We start from the raw sequence: 13,831 nt of genomic DNA on the forward strand, positions 1-13,831 counted from the left end.
GAGGCATGCGCCAAACCACGCTGGCGAATTAGCTCAAGAGTTTTCGAAGATAGGCGACTTTTTGTGGCTATCTCTCTCTTGGCGTTCCTCGCACATTCATGGAGGTGCTGAACCAGTCGATCGTATTCCTCGTCAATGTTGTCAACAATGGCATCTTCCCATGTTGCCGCAATAGTACCAAAGAGTTCCCAGTTGGTGGTCGTTCTGGGAGTAAAATAAGGTGAAGGCTTTTTTTTAACATTTGGGCTGGAGCAATAGCACAGTGAGTAGGAGCAATAGTACAGCTGGTAGGGCATTTGCCTTGCACGTGGCCACCCTCCTCCATCCCTCTCGGAGAGCCTGGCAAGCTACTGAGAATATTCTGCCCGCAGAGTATCCCGCCCACATGGCAGACCCTGGCAAGCTCTCCGAGAGAGATGCCAAAAACAGTAACAAGTCTCACAAAAGAGACATTACTGATGCCAGCTCAAGCAAATTAATGAACAATGGAAGGACAGTGCTACAGTGCTACATTTGGGATACAGCTTGCTCTCTCTTTTTAAAGAGGTGGTGGCTGCCTTTTTCCCTCTGGAAAGAAAGATGGCAGCCACTTCGGAGCTCTCTGGAAAGCCAGGTATGAGCCAGTCGTGATGGGACGACTGAAACCTCATGGGAATGGGGGCGTTCCCGGCTCGTTCTTCACGTCCTACCGGGGTCACGAATTGCCCCCACGAGCAGCTCTCCAGCATAGCCATGGTTCCAGAGCACAGAAATCAATCTCATAATTATCTGACTCTCAGCAGAAATACTTACAGGCTTAATAAGTAAAATACAAGAGATCCAAAATCACTTGGCCATGACATCATTTGATTCTTGTAACCAGTTGTAGAAAACAAATTATTTCACAATGCCTTTTCAGCATGTCTGATTTGGGGGTGTAAACTCTAAATAATGGTGTAAACTCTAAATAATGGTGCATCTTTTCTCGAAACAATGAATCTAATCAAAGAAGATAGAGTGTTAACTAGAATTCATCTGCCTCACAGGCATTGGGAGGGTTGAGGGGAGGGGTTATTGGGGTTCTTGGTGGTGAAAAATAAGTATTGATGAAGGGAAATGTGTTTGATAATTGCATGACCGAAACTTAAACCTGAAAGCTTTGTAACTTTTCCTACAGTGATTCAATAAGTAAATAAATAAAAATAAATAAATAAATAATGAATTTGCTAAAGAGGGGAGATGGGGACAGGGATGGGACCTCAGGTCTTTGGTGGAGGGATGCTGACATTGGTGGTGAGCTTGGAGAGAAAATATTAAATACCGGAAACTGTTATTAATAGCTTTGTAAATCATGCTGCTTAAAATTTTATTTATTGTTTGGGAGCTACATTCAGTTGTGCTATGGGCTTACGATCGGATCTGTGATCAGTGATCACTCCTGGTGGAGCTCGGGAGACCATATGGAATGCCAGAGATCAAATCGAGGTCATCCAGGTACAAGGCAAGTGATATACACACTGTATTTTTGCTCCAATCCCTGATTTTTTAAATTATAAATAAAGATAAAGGCCCTCCCGTTGATCGTCGATTTGCTCGAGCGGGCCCAGTAACGTCTCCATTGGAGACTTTGTTGTTACTGTGTTTGGAATATCGAATACTCTCGGTAGCTTGCCGGGTTCTCCGAGAGGGGCGGAGGAATCGAACTCCGGTCGGCCATGTTGGCCGCTTGTAAGGCGAACGCCCTACCCCTGTGCTATCGCTCCACAGCGATAGGGCATTTGCCTTGCACGCAGCCAACATGACCTACCCGAGTTCGATTCCTCCGCCCCTCTCGGAGAGCCCGGCAAGCTACCGAGAGTATTCGATATGCCAAACACAGTAACAACAAAGTCTCCAATGGAGACGTTACTGGGCCCGCTTGAGCAAATCGTGCAACTGGCATGAGATGAATAAATATGGTGAAATGAAAACATTGTGAGAAATGAAAAACTAAAGTTCTCAGAAAAAAAATAGAAAAATTCAATAATGAACAATTTCAGTACAGTGTGAGCCTTTGGGGGCTGTGAAGAGATGTGGCCAATAGTGAACAAAGGAAGAACATTCTCCATGGAAAGCACAGATCCCAAGAAGGTTGATGAATGAAATTAGTCCAAGGAGAGGGACAAACACTGATGATATTTCGCATATACAGGCAATAAAGCAACACGGAGACAATGGTGGAAGGAAGGGGACAGGCTGATGGAGGGGGTTATGCTGGAATGTTTCATGTTTGAAGTCTTACAACTATCTACAAAATTGGTGCCTCAAATAAAATTTTATTTAAAAAATTTAAGTTCATCTCTATTGTCTCTGAAACCTACTATTAAGGGCGAGTGAGGTTGCTCTTGGATTTCAATGGGGATTTATCCTGCGCAGCATTGTGAAAGAAGCCCTGTTAAAACTTCTCTGCTTGCATTTGACTTAGAATCAAAATCTTCCCATTACTTAACAGTCTCATGTGATGAACTGAGCTTTCCTTCTGTATGTGTTAGCTACATATCTAGTTAGGGTCTATCTGAGAACAGCAACTTTGCCTTGATTAAATCCAACAAGTCTCAGCTGAGAAAGTATAACTCCGGGAACATCAACCCCTAACCTAATAGTTTTCAGAGCCTTGGAGGGGAAAACGCATCAAGAAAATCCAATTGCTGTCCATGGTGCTAAGTGCAATCAACAAAACTGTCCAGCTATAAAGTCACTGCCACAACAATAAATGAGGTGGAAAGTTAAGTACCCAATTCTTCTCAGTATTTGTACTTCAAACTATAATGCCCATAAGTAGAGAGAGAGTAAGAAGGAAATTGGCTGTCTTAGAGGCAGGGGGTGGGGTCAAGTGGGAGTGGTAGGAGGGATACTGGGGACACTGTCGCTAGAAAATGTGCACTGGTAAAGGGATGGGTGTTCAATCATTGTATGACTGAAACTTAATTATGAAAGATTTACAATTGTATCTCATGGTGATGCAATAGAAAAATAAAAAAGGAGCCAATTGAGTCCCAGACAAAGTGAGTTACATGAAAATGATCAGCATAGAATCACTAGGTGTTAGTCCACTCTGCTGAAAAAAAACATAGAAACTTATTAAGTGGCTAGAGCTATAACCCAGCGGTAGGGCGTTTGCCTTGCACCCAAGCCAGCCTGTCCGAGCTGGGTTCAATTCCTCCACCCCTCTCGGAGAGCCCAGCAAGCTACCGAGAGTATCTTGCCCGCATGGCAAAGCCTGGCAAGCTACCAATAATGTATTTGATATGCCAAACGTAGTAACAAGTCTCACAACAGACGTTACGGGCCTGCTCCAGCAAATCGATGAACAATGGGAGGACAGTGCTATACAGTCCTATAATAAATAATCAACATTGAAACTAAAGTTAGTTCAGATCTCCAACAGTCAACATTAACCTACAGACCCTTCTTTGTCACATGCCACATAATGTGCTTATTAATTCTGTTGAGGCATCCACTTATTAGCAAACATATATTAGCAAATATACATTCTGTCACTGTCACTGTCCTCCCGTTGCTCATCGATTTGCTTGAGTGGGCCCAGTAACATCCCCATTTTGAGACTTGTTGTTACTGTGTTTGGCATATTGAATACACCACGGGTAGCTTGCCAGGCTTTGTCATGCAGGCGAGATACTCTCGGTAGCTTGCCGGGCTCTCCAAGAGGGGCGGAGGAATTGAACCCAGCTTGGCCGGGCTGGCTGCGTGCAAGGCAAATGCCCTACTGCTGTGCTATCACTCCAGCCCAAATATATATTATCAAACAAATTTTAGAATGACTGAATTAACACAAATCTGTTCCTAAATATTGAAGTATGAAGGGCAGAGCTCCACACTTAGCAGTGTATACTTTCCTGGCACACTCTTCTCTAACCCTGACTCAGGGCTTAGTTTTATGACTGCACACATTTTATCCCTGACAAACTGAAATCCTGGATCTGTAGGGCAAACATGGATCCTTCAATGACTCATCCACAACTCCATGATCTTCAGTCCTTAGTAGAATGGGCAGGACTATTTCATCAGATCAATTTTCCTCTGATTAGAGACAACTGATGAAGACAAAATGCTTTCTCACAATGTAACCAGTATAGGGTAGTCAAATCCAGAAGTCAATGTGCAGAAGGCACCGAACAAGACTCTTGGTCACTTGCAATGTCAGAGATGCTGCTAAATCCTCTCCTTCCAGTATAGTCTAATTGCTAAACTATGCAAACTGACTTGAATTTATTTCTATGATTTATAACATTACAGGTGGAGGCTTAAAGAAAAAAGAAGACAAACAAGCAATGATAAAAAAAATGCTTATGAACAGATGACAGTAAAAACATTCAAAGAAGGAAAGAAAAAAAGATAGAAGGTAACAGAGGCATTAGGAGATGAAAGTGCCAAAATACGGGGGTATGGTGCTGCCAGCAGGTCAACCTGTACCTGCAGGGCGAGTGCATCAGCAGCCTTATGGTGCCTTCAGACTTCCTGATACCCCAAAATTGCTGCTGTGCCTTTGGCTGGATCCCGACAACTTGGGTTCAAGTTTGCCAAGAAATCAAAGGCCAACTGTTAGGTATGTGAGAGCCACAACCCACAAACCACCTCCTGCTCAGCTATACATAATGAGCAATACAAAAGAGAGTATGGGGGAGATTGTCTGCCATAGAGGCAGGGGAGGGGTAGGATTGGGGGAAATACTGGCAACCTTGGTGGTGGGAGATGTGCAATGGGGGAGGGTTTGGTGATCGATTATTGTATGATAAAATTGAAACAGGAAAGCTCCATAACTATCTCATGGGGATAAACAATAATAATAAAAAATTGTAAAATTAACATTCTGGGAAAAAAAGTAATGTGGAGTTCATGCCCAATTCAATCAGCCTAATCAATGGCTGAATAAATAGCAGTACTCCTACATTATTGATTAAAAGAAAAAGAAAGTGCCAAAATAAAGTGGGATCCAGGAGATGCTGGAGGACACGTAACCTCCTGGGAACAGGAACTCAGCAGTCACTGGGCCAGATGGTCCTTGACAGATGAGTTCCATGTTGATGACATTGGCTGCCACACCATCCATGGCAAGCAAAAAAAGAGGCACTATGAGACTGAGTGTTAGTGGGTAAGTCCATGGTAAGCCCAACATCAGGAATGGAGGTGGGATGGGAACTGACTCAGGACAGGCAGGAAAACTGAGGTGGCTGACTGGCAAGGGATACAAAAGGTCCCATGAAGACAGAGTAGGTGCATGGGGCTGGAAAGGGGTTCCCTAGAGCCCCAGCACATACCAGACTGTCAGAACAGCAAACCAAGCCTAGGCTCATCTGGGGTCCCAATTAGTACTCAGAGCCCAACTCGCAATAGCTTGGCTTTACATGAACTGGTGCACAAGATTTATCTCATAAAATTATGGCCGTGAACAAAGAGCTCAGTATATCTATTGAGATGTCTTTGCTTATTTAGTATCAGGAAACAAATTTAAAACATATTCCTGATTTCTCAGTGATCCTCTACCTCTTCACTTCATTGTCATCAACCACTCTTCAGCAGAAAACTACCTCTGATGTGGTTGAGCTGGGTCTGCAGGGACACTTCCAGTTTCCATGGTCACTCTGGATCAAGCCTTGTCAAACCAGGGGCCTCCTAACTGATTAGCGAAAACTATTCTTGTCCATATTTTTTTAAAATGTGCATGTTTTGGTCATCTCATTCAAATAGTGACACCTCTCTATATTTCAAATGAATATTAGCTCAACATGTCAAACAGCGTATAGGACCTGAGTTATACTGAGTCTCTTGGTAAAAGATGAAGATAACTTTTCTGTCACGTAAGAACATGCTTGTATTATGCCTCTAACCTTTATTTATTTATCTATTTATTGTTTTATTTAATTTAGTTTTTTTAACTCAAACATTTCTATTTTAATGATAGGGGGCACATACAGAACTGGGTATTTGACATTTAAAACATTTTTTTCTTATTTTAACAAATCACAATGAGATAGTTACAGACTTACAAAGTTTCATGATTACATTTCAATCAAATAATGTTTGAGTATCCATGCTTCCACCAGTGCCCTTTCTCCATCACCAATATTCCCAGTATCCCTTCCGCCACCACCACTCCATCCCACCCCCCACCTCTGTGGCAGGCACATTCCCTCTAACTCTCTCTCTCTCTCTCTCTCTCTCTCTCTCTCTCTCTCTCTCTCTCCTTTTGGGTATTATGGTGTGCAATGCAGGTACTAAGTGGCCAGTATGTTTGGTCCAGAGTCTACTTTTATCATGCATCTACCATCCCAAGTAATCCCTCCAACCATCAATTACTTAGTGGTCCCTTCTCCATCACAGCTGCCTTTGCCCACAGCACAAGAGATTGGCTTCCAAGCCATGGAACAATCCTCCTGACCCACATCTCTACTATCTTTAGGTGTAGTCTCCAATTGTGTCACTTTATATTCCACAAATGAGAGCAGTCATTCTATGTCTGTCCCTCTCTTTCTGACTCATTTCACTTAGCATGATACTCTCCATGTTGATCCACTTATACGCCAATTCCATGACTTCATCATTTCTGACAGCTGCATAGTATTCCACTGTGTAGATATTCCAAAGTTTCTTTAATCAGTCATCTGTTTTCAGGGACTCGGGTATCATGTCATCTGCAAGTAGTGAGAGTTTGATATCTTCCTTTCCTACTTGGATCCCTTTAATAAATTTTTCTTGCCTAACTGATATGGCAAGCACTTCCAGTGCCAAATTGATATAGTAGTGAGAGTGGGCATCTTTGTCTTGACCCTGATCTTAGAGGGAAGGCTCTTAGTTTTTCCCTATTGAGGATAATGCTTTTCGTAGGCTTGTGGTAGATCACTTTAACTATATAGAGGAAAGTTCCTTCAATGCCCATTTTGCTGAGAGTGTTCCTCATAAACAGTGCTGAATCTTGTCAAATGCTTTCTCTGCACCTATTGATATGATTATATGGTTTTTATCTTTTCATGTATTGATATGATGACTATATTGATTGACATGTGAATGTTAAACAATTCTTGCCTCCCTGGGATGAATCCCATTTGGTTGTGGTGTATGATCTTTTTGAAGAGTTGTTGAATTGCATTTGCTAATATTTTGTTAAGGATCTTTGAGTCCATGTTCATCAGGGATATCAGCCTGTAAGTTGCTTTTTTTGTGGTGTCTGTGTTTGCTTTTGTTATTAGGGTGACTAGTGCCTCATAGAAACTCATAGAATTTCTGTTTCTTCAATTTTCTGGAAAAGCTTGAAAAGGACTGAAAATAAGTCCTCTTTAAAAGTTTGGAAGAATTCATTAGTGAATTCATCTGGACCTGGACTTTTGTTTTTGGGAAGACTTTTGATTACTGTTTCAATTTCCTTGATGGTGATAGGTCTATTTAGGTATTCCAAATCTTTTTCTCTCAGCCTTGGGAGGTTATAAGAATCCAGAAATTTATCCATTTCTTCTGGTTCTCTTGTTTCGTGGCATATAGACTTTCAAAGTAATCTCTGATGATCTTTTGAATTTCCTTGATTTCTGTTGTGATGCCCCCTTTTCATTTCTGATTCGGTTTATAAGGGCTCTCTATCTCTCTCGGTCTCTCTCTCTCTCTTTCTTTGTGAGTCTTGCTAGTGGTTTATCGATCTTGTTTATTTTTTCTCAAAGAATCAGCTCTTCGTTTCATTGATCTTTTGGATTGTTTTTTGGGTTTACATGTCATTAATGTCGACTCTAAGTTTTATTATTTCCTTCCTCCTGCCTGATTTTGGCTCATTTTGTTGGCCTTTTATAAGATTTTTAGCTGAAGTCAGATCATTTACAGGGGCCCTCCCTTTCTTCCTTCCTGAGAAGTGCTTGAAGAGCTATAATTTCCCCTTCAATATTGTTCTAGCTGCGTCCCACAAGTTCTGGTAGCTCATATCTTCATTCTCATTTGTTACCAGGTATCTTTGGATTTCTTCCTTAATAGCCTCCCTGAGCCACTGCTGTTCCACATTGAATTGTTTAATTTACAGGTGTTTAATTTGATCCTCCATATCTGTGTGTGAGTAACTTCTATCTTTAGTGTACCACGGTCTGTAAAGAGTTGATACAATTTATATCTTTCTGATTTTATTAATGTAAGTTTTGTAGCCCAGCACATGGTCTATCTCAGAATCTGTTCTTGGAATCTCTCCAGTGTGGTAATATTTCACATGAGTTGCTATAATTCACTGCTTCAGGGAATTAAATACATCCTCTATGATTCCCAGGAAAAAAGGCTCTCTGAAGTGTGAGCCTGTATCTCCTGGATTTCTTCCCAGAGTCTCTTTCCTTTGCTAATTTTTCTCAATACCCTTTAATAAAGCATAGTCTTGACTGTAAATATGTATTTGGGTTTGTGGGTGATCCCAGAGGGTCAGCTTGTAGGAGAAGTCTTCTTCAGGTCTGCTAGGAATACAAGAAGCACTGCAACCCCCATAAAGAAGGACCCTGCCACATCTATCCAACTTCAAACCTATAGAAACTAACATGGTAACTCTGCAATAGATGAAACCACTAAGTATGTGTGACCTGTTCCAGTGTTGATAGAGAGCCAAACAGGAGGCAAGTTGACTAAACAGATATGATTTTAATTAATAAATAATGTAAATATTTTAAGGAAATTATTTGATACCTTAAGTTCATATTAACAGTTCACTTGGAAACAACCACCTGGGAAATGGTAGAGTTTCCTTGGGTAAGGTATATGGAAAAACAGTCAACACTATAAAAAAAGGGCCAGGGAATAACCTCAGAGAATCAAATTAATGAGATTTATTGATTTTAAATCAATTGGGTCCACAGACCCAGAGAAGATGACTCATGTAAGCCATGGTGTGGATGCTGAAGATGCAAGGAAGAAACTCCTCAAAGGAGCTCAGAATGTAGAACAGAAGCAATCCATTTTTCACTAGAGCTGCAAGGTCCTGTTAGCTGAAGAGATACAAAAGCATGCAGTGTGATGAACCAAGAAGAGAACTCTGAACAGAAGATGTGATTCAGAGTACACAATTGGCATGCATGAGGCTGAGTTTAATACTCAGCACTGTCAAAAATAAATGGCATTCTGAAAAAGGCTCTGCTCACTGCTTATATCAGCCAAAACTATTTCTGCTCAGCTCTAGTCTTCATGAAGTACTAGGGTTCCAAGGAAGGAAGGCAGGGAATACGTGCAAATGAGACAGGGGCCTCATCAGCTTTTACAGAGTTTGCTGTAAAAGCTGATGAGGTTGCTGATCCACAGCCAACCTCAGGTGCATAGTCTAGAATAAACAGTACCAATGCTGTAGGCACTACTTCACCAAGTGTGTCTGCTCTGTGAGCGAACTGTCATGTGATGATGTCAACCAGGTACTGAAACCCTTCAATCTTCTTGGTTGGATGGCAAAAATATGAAACAATGAATCTAAGTTATTAATTTTTAAAATAAATACAGCTGTGCTCAACCTAATGGAATCAATGATGGACAACATATATAAAGGTGTTTCCAAATTTCTTTCGACTAATGAGTCAGCTTACAGTGTTGGTATACAGCAGAAGCAAGAGAAAACTATGAATGAGGAATCTTATCTCTTCTCTTCAGGAAGTACCTTCTTCAATTGCTTTGCCAGCAACATGGAAAATTAAATACACTATGACATTTCCACCACTGAAAATCACACATTTCTTTACATATCTTCATCATTAATTGTTAATATACAAGTCTTGAACAAAAATTCTCTATATAATATGCTTCATTAAGATTTGACTATAATTCACTCTTAATTTTATCCTGACCATGTTTGAACATTGTGGCCTAGACTTAGCTCATTAATATCTGCTTCTACTAATCCACGTAACAACTGTTTATCAGAAGTTTCTGAACAAGTACATGTCGATTCTAGCAAATCTCCTTCCACTTTGTTCTTTTATCTAGACAATTGATTAGTTCTTATTTCAATTTAATCACTTAATCACTTAATCCCCGTTATTCATCGATTTATTCGAGCGGGTGCCAGTAACGTCTCCATTCATCCCGGTTGCGTGCTAGCGTAGCCCAATGGTATCTGTTCGTTCTAGGAACATGCAGAGCCTCAAACTGATCATTTAGGGTCTTGACGAAGAAGTCTGACCATCTTATAGGTGGGCGTCCACGTGATCTTTTGATGTCCCGTGGAATCCAATCAGTAATGGCTCTAGTCCAGCGGTTGTCTGTAAACCTCATTACGTGTCCAGCCCATCTGATTTTTGATGTCTTGGCAAATGAGACAGCGTCCCTGATTCTTGAGCGCTGACGAAGATCAGAACTCCGGATTCTATCTCTCATTTGAGTGAATCGTGATATTCCAAGCATAGTTCTTTCGATTCCTCTTTGAGAGACCCGAATAGCGTTCTCATCCTGTTTTCGTAGGATCCAGGTCTCTGAGGCATATGTTAATGCAGGAAGAATAGTGGAATCAAAGAGATGTGCTCGTAGCTGGAGGTTCTTTGTCCTTTTAGTTATTTCTTCAATGCTCTTGAAGGCATTCCAAGCCGCTCTCTTCCTCCTGCGCAACTCAGGTGCCAGGTCATTCATCATGTTGATTTCTCGACCTAGGTATATATATAACTGTTGCATTCGGAGATGGTGGTTCCGTTGAGAGCAAATGGAGCATCAGGAACAAGGCTGTTTCTCATAAACATTGTCTTCGTAAGATTCAGCTGTAGTCCGACCTTTCCACATTCATGGTCAAAGTCGTTCAGCATTTGTGCCGCTTGGCTGATGTTTGGTGTTATTAGAACGATGTCATCAGCAAAGCGGAGGTGGTGTAGTTGCCGACCATCTATCTTCACTCCCATGTTTTCCCATTCCAGTCGTCACATGATGTTTTCGAGGGTGGCACTGAAGAGTTTTGGTAAAATGGTATCACCCTGCCGAACCCCTCTCTTGATATGGATGATTACTTCTTTGTAGAATGGTGAGATTTTGGTAGTGAATCCGCAATAGAGCTCACGAAGGATCCTGATGTATTGAGTTTGTACGCCCTGATTGGCTAGGGCTTCCATGACCGCTTCCGTCTCAACAGAATCAAAGGCCTTCTTTAAATCAATGAACGTTAGACAGAGCGGCATCTTGAACTCCCGACATACCTCAATGAGCTTGGTTATTGTGTGGATATGGTCGATGGTACTGAATCCTTTTCGGAATCCAGCTTGTTCACATGGTTGTCCTTCATCTAGTGTTCTGCTAATCCTATTCAGGATGACTCGAGTGAATAGTTTGTAGATGACAGACAATAGGCAGATTGGGCGATAGTTGACAATGTCGTGGATGTCTCCTTTCTTGTATAGTAGTACAGTCCTGCTGGTTTTCCATTGGGATGGAACCTTGCATTCAGACAGGTAGCGTGTGAAGAGTCGAGCCAATGTATTGATGAGTACTGATGGTAAGTTCTTCAGGTGTTCAGGTCTGATCTTGTCTGGGCCAGGTGCTCTTTGTTTCTTTACCGACGAGATGGCATGTTGGATTTCAGAAGGGAGAACATTGGGAACGACATATCCATCATGTGGTATGTGGTATGTGGGCAAGTGGATGTGGCTATTAAAGAGATCTGAGTAGAAGTCATGAATAATCTTCTCCATTGCCCTTCTGGAAGATGTGATAGATCCATCATGATGTCGGAGGGCAGTCATCTTGGTTTTGTAGTTGGTGAAGGACAGGCGGGCATTACGAATGTTTTTCCCAACTTCTGCTGCATCTACCAGTACTGCTGCTCTCCTGTTTTTGAGGTCATACTTGATGGCTTCTCTGCACTGTTTTGCCAGTTTGGATGTTCGCTTGTGGTTGCCTGAGGCATGTGCCAAGCCACGTTGGCGAATAAGTTCAAGAGTGTTCGAAGAAAGACGGTTTTTTGTGGTTATCTCTCTCTTGGCATTCCTTGTACAATCATGGAGGTGCTGAATCATTCGATCGTATTCCTCATGAGATTTATTGATTTTAAATCAATTGGGTCCAAAAAGTATTCCTTACTTTTCTCTAAGTTTTCAGGGTAACTTAAATATCCAACCCGCACGGCAGAGCCTGGCAAGCTATCCATGGTCTATGCCAAATAGGCCAAATTGATATGCCAAATCCAGTAATAAATGGATCTCATTTCCCTAACCCTGAATATGCAGAATCGAGAAGGATATGGAAGGAGAGGCTGATAAAACACCAAGGCAGACATAGGCTGCCAAAATGCAGAAAAACAAAAATGATTGTCTGTACTTTTAATGCTCGTACGCTGGCATCTACTGCATCCATTGAAGACCTTATGGTACAAGCGCGAAAGATCAAGTACGACATCATTGGTCTGACCGAAACGAGAAGACATCAATCCCATCATGCTGTTTTCGACACTGGAGAAGAACTGTTCCTTGGAACATGTGATAAAAGAGGCGTCGGTGGTGTTGGTATCATTGTCAACACAAACTTAGTCACGAGCATTGATTCATTCGAATGCCTAACAACCCGAATCGGACGATTACACTTGAATAAATATGGCTCACTACCGGCAGTTTTTATCTTTGTTGTCTATGCACCAACATCCAGTTATGGTGAAAGAGAAACTGAGAAATTCTACATGGAGCTGGAGAAGTTCTATAAAGAAGATCACACCTTCTACAAGATCATTGTCGGTGATTTTAATGCCAAGATAGGACCAAGAAGATCAGTCGATGAACTCCACATCGGAACCCATGGCCTGGAATGGAACGAACAGGGTGACAGACTGTCTGAGTTCATCATGTCAACCAAAACCTTCCATGGTAACTCACAATTCCAAAAGGCTGAATCTAAACGTTGGACATGGGAGTCTCCCGATGGACGGTTCCACAATGAAATAGACCACATCATATTCAATCGGCGGTTTTGCCTAACCGATGTTGCTGTTGTCCCAAAATTCCAAACGGGATCAGACCACCGTCTTCTTCGTGCAAAATTCTACCTCACAGAACGAGGAGAAAAGAATACAAGGTTTAAGAAGAGGACTCCCAGAACAACCACCAACTGGGAGCTCTTTGGCTCTATTGCGGCAACATGGGAAGATGCTGTCATTGACAACATTGATGAGGAATATTTCAATTTATATTAAAAATAACTAATAAGAGTTCCAAAGATTAGAAGTAAACAGACAATCATCTATTAAGTTACAATAAGTAAAATTATTCTAAAGAAATTCAAAAGAGATCATTTGTTATCAAAGTAATATTATCATCTGCTGCCTGTTAGCTTTATATATAAACAACATTGCAAGGAAATAAAGACTTTTAGACTTTCAACATGGTAATGAAGAAAAAAATAAGTATACAACATTCTTAGCCTAAGTTAAATGGTAGCTAAACCACATAATTCTTATTGTGACAAGCACAATCACAACAAAATTTACATTTTTTTACATTTTTTTTGTGTTTTTTTCGAGGGGCCACACCTGACTGTGCTCAGGGTTTGCACCTGGTCTATACCTGGTCACTCCTAGTGTGGGCCTCAGGAGACCATATGGGGTACGAAGGATTGAAGCCAGCTTGCCTGCATGCTACGTAAATGGCTACGTAAATGCCGACTATCTCTTTAATTCCTAAACACATTTTCTTTAACAACTAATATGCTCAACAGAAAACACTGAATGAATAAATGTGCAATTAATTGATAGAGTGGAGTAACAATTAGATCAAGTAGAGTGCCAGATTAAACCTAGTTTAATCTTGTCATATTTCTTTTAATTCCACCAAACTACACAGGTGTTGTTGTACATACAATTTCAAAGTCATTCAAATATGTGATTAGAATT

General features: G+C 41.3%; 1 pseudogene; it reads right to left on the minus strand.

Moving 5' to 3' along the window:
- LOC130034974 (contactin-associated protein-like 3) overlaps positions 1 to 5,089 on the minus strand; it is a 183,344-nt pseudogene extending 178,255 nt beyond the window's left edge.
- Between the last annotated feature and the right edge of the window lie 8,742 nt (positions 5,090 to 13,831).

The sequence above is a fragment of the Sorex fumeus genome, unplaced genomic scaffold (assembly GCF_029834395.1).
Source record: "Sorex fumeus unplaced genomic scaffold, SorFum_2.1 ptg000063l, whole genome shotgun sequence".
In the NCBI taxonomy this organism is placed as follows: Eukaryota; Metazoa; Chordata; class Mammalia; order Eulipotyphla; family Soricidae; genus Sorex; species Sorex fumeus.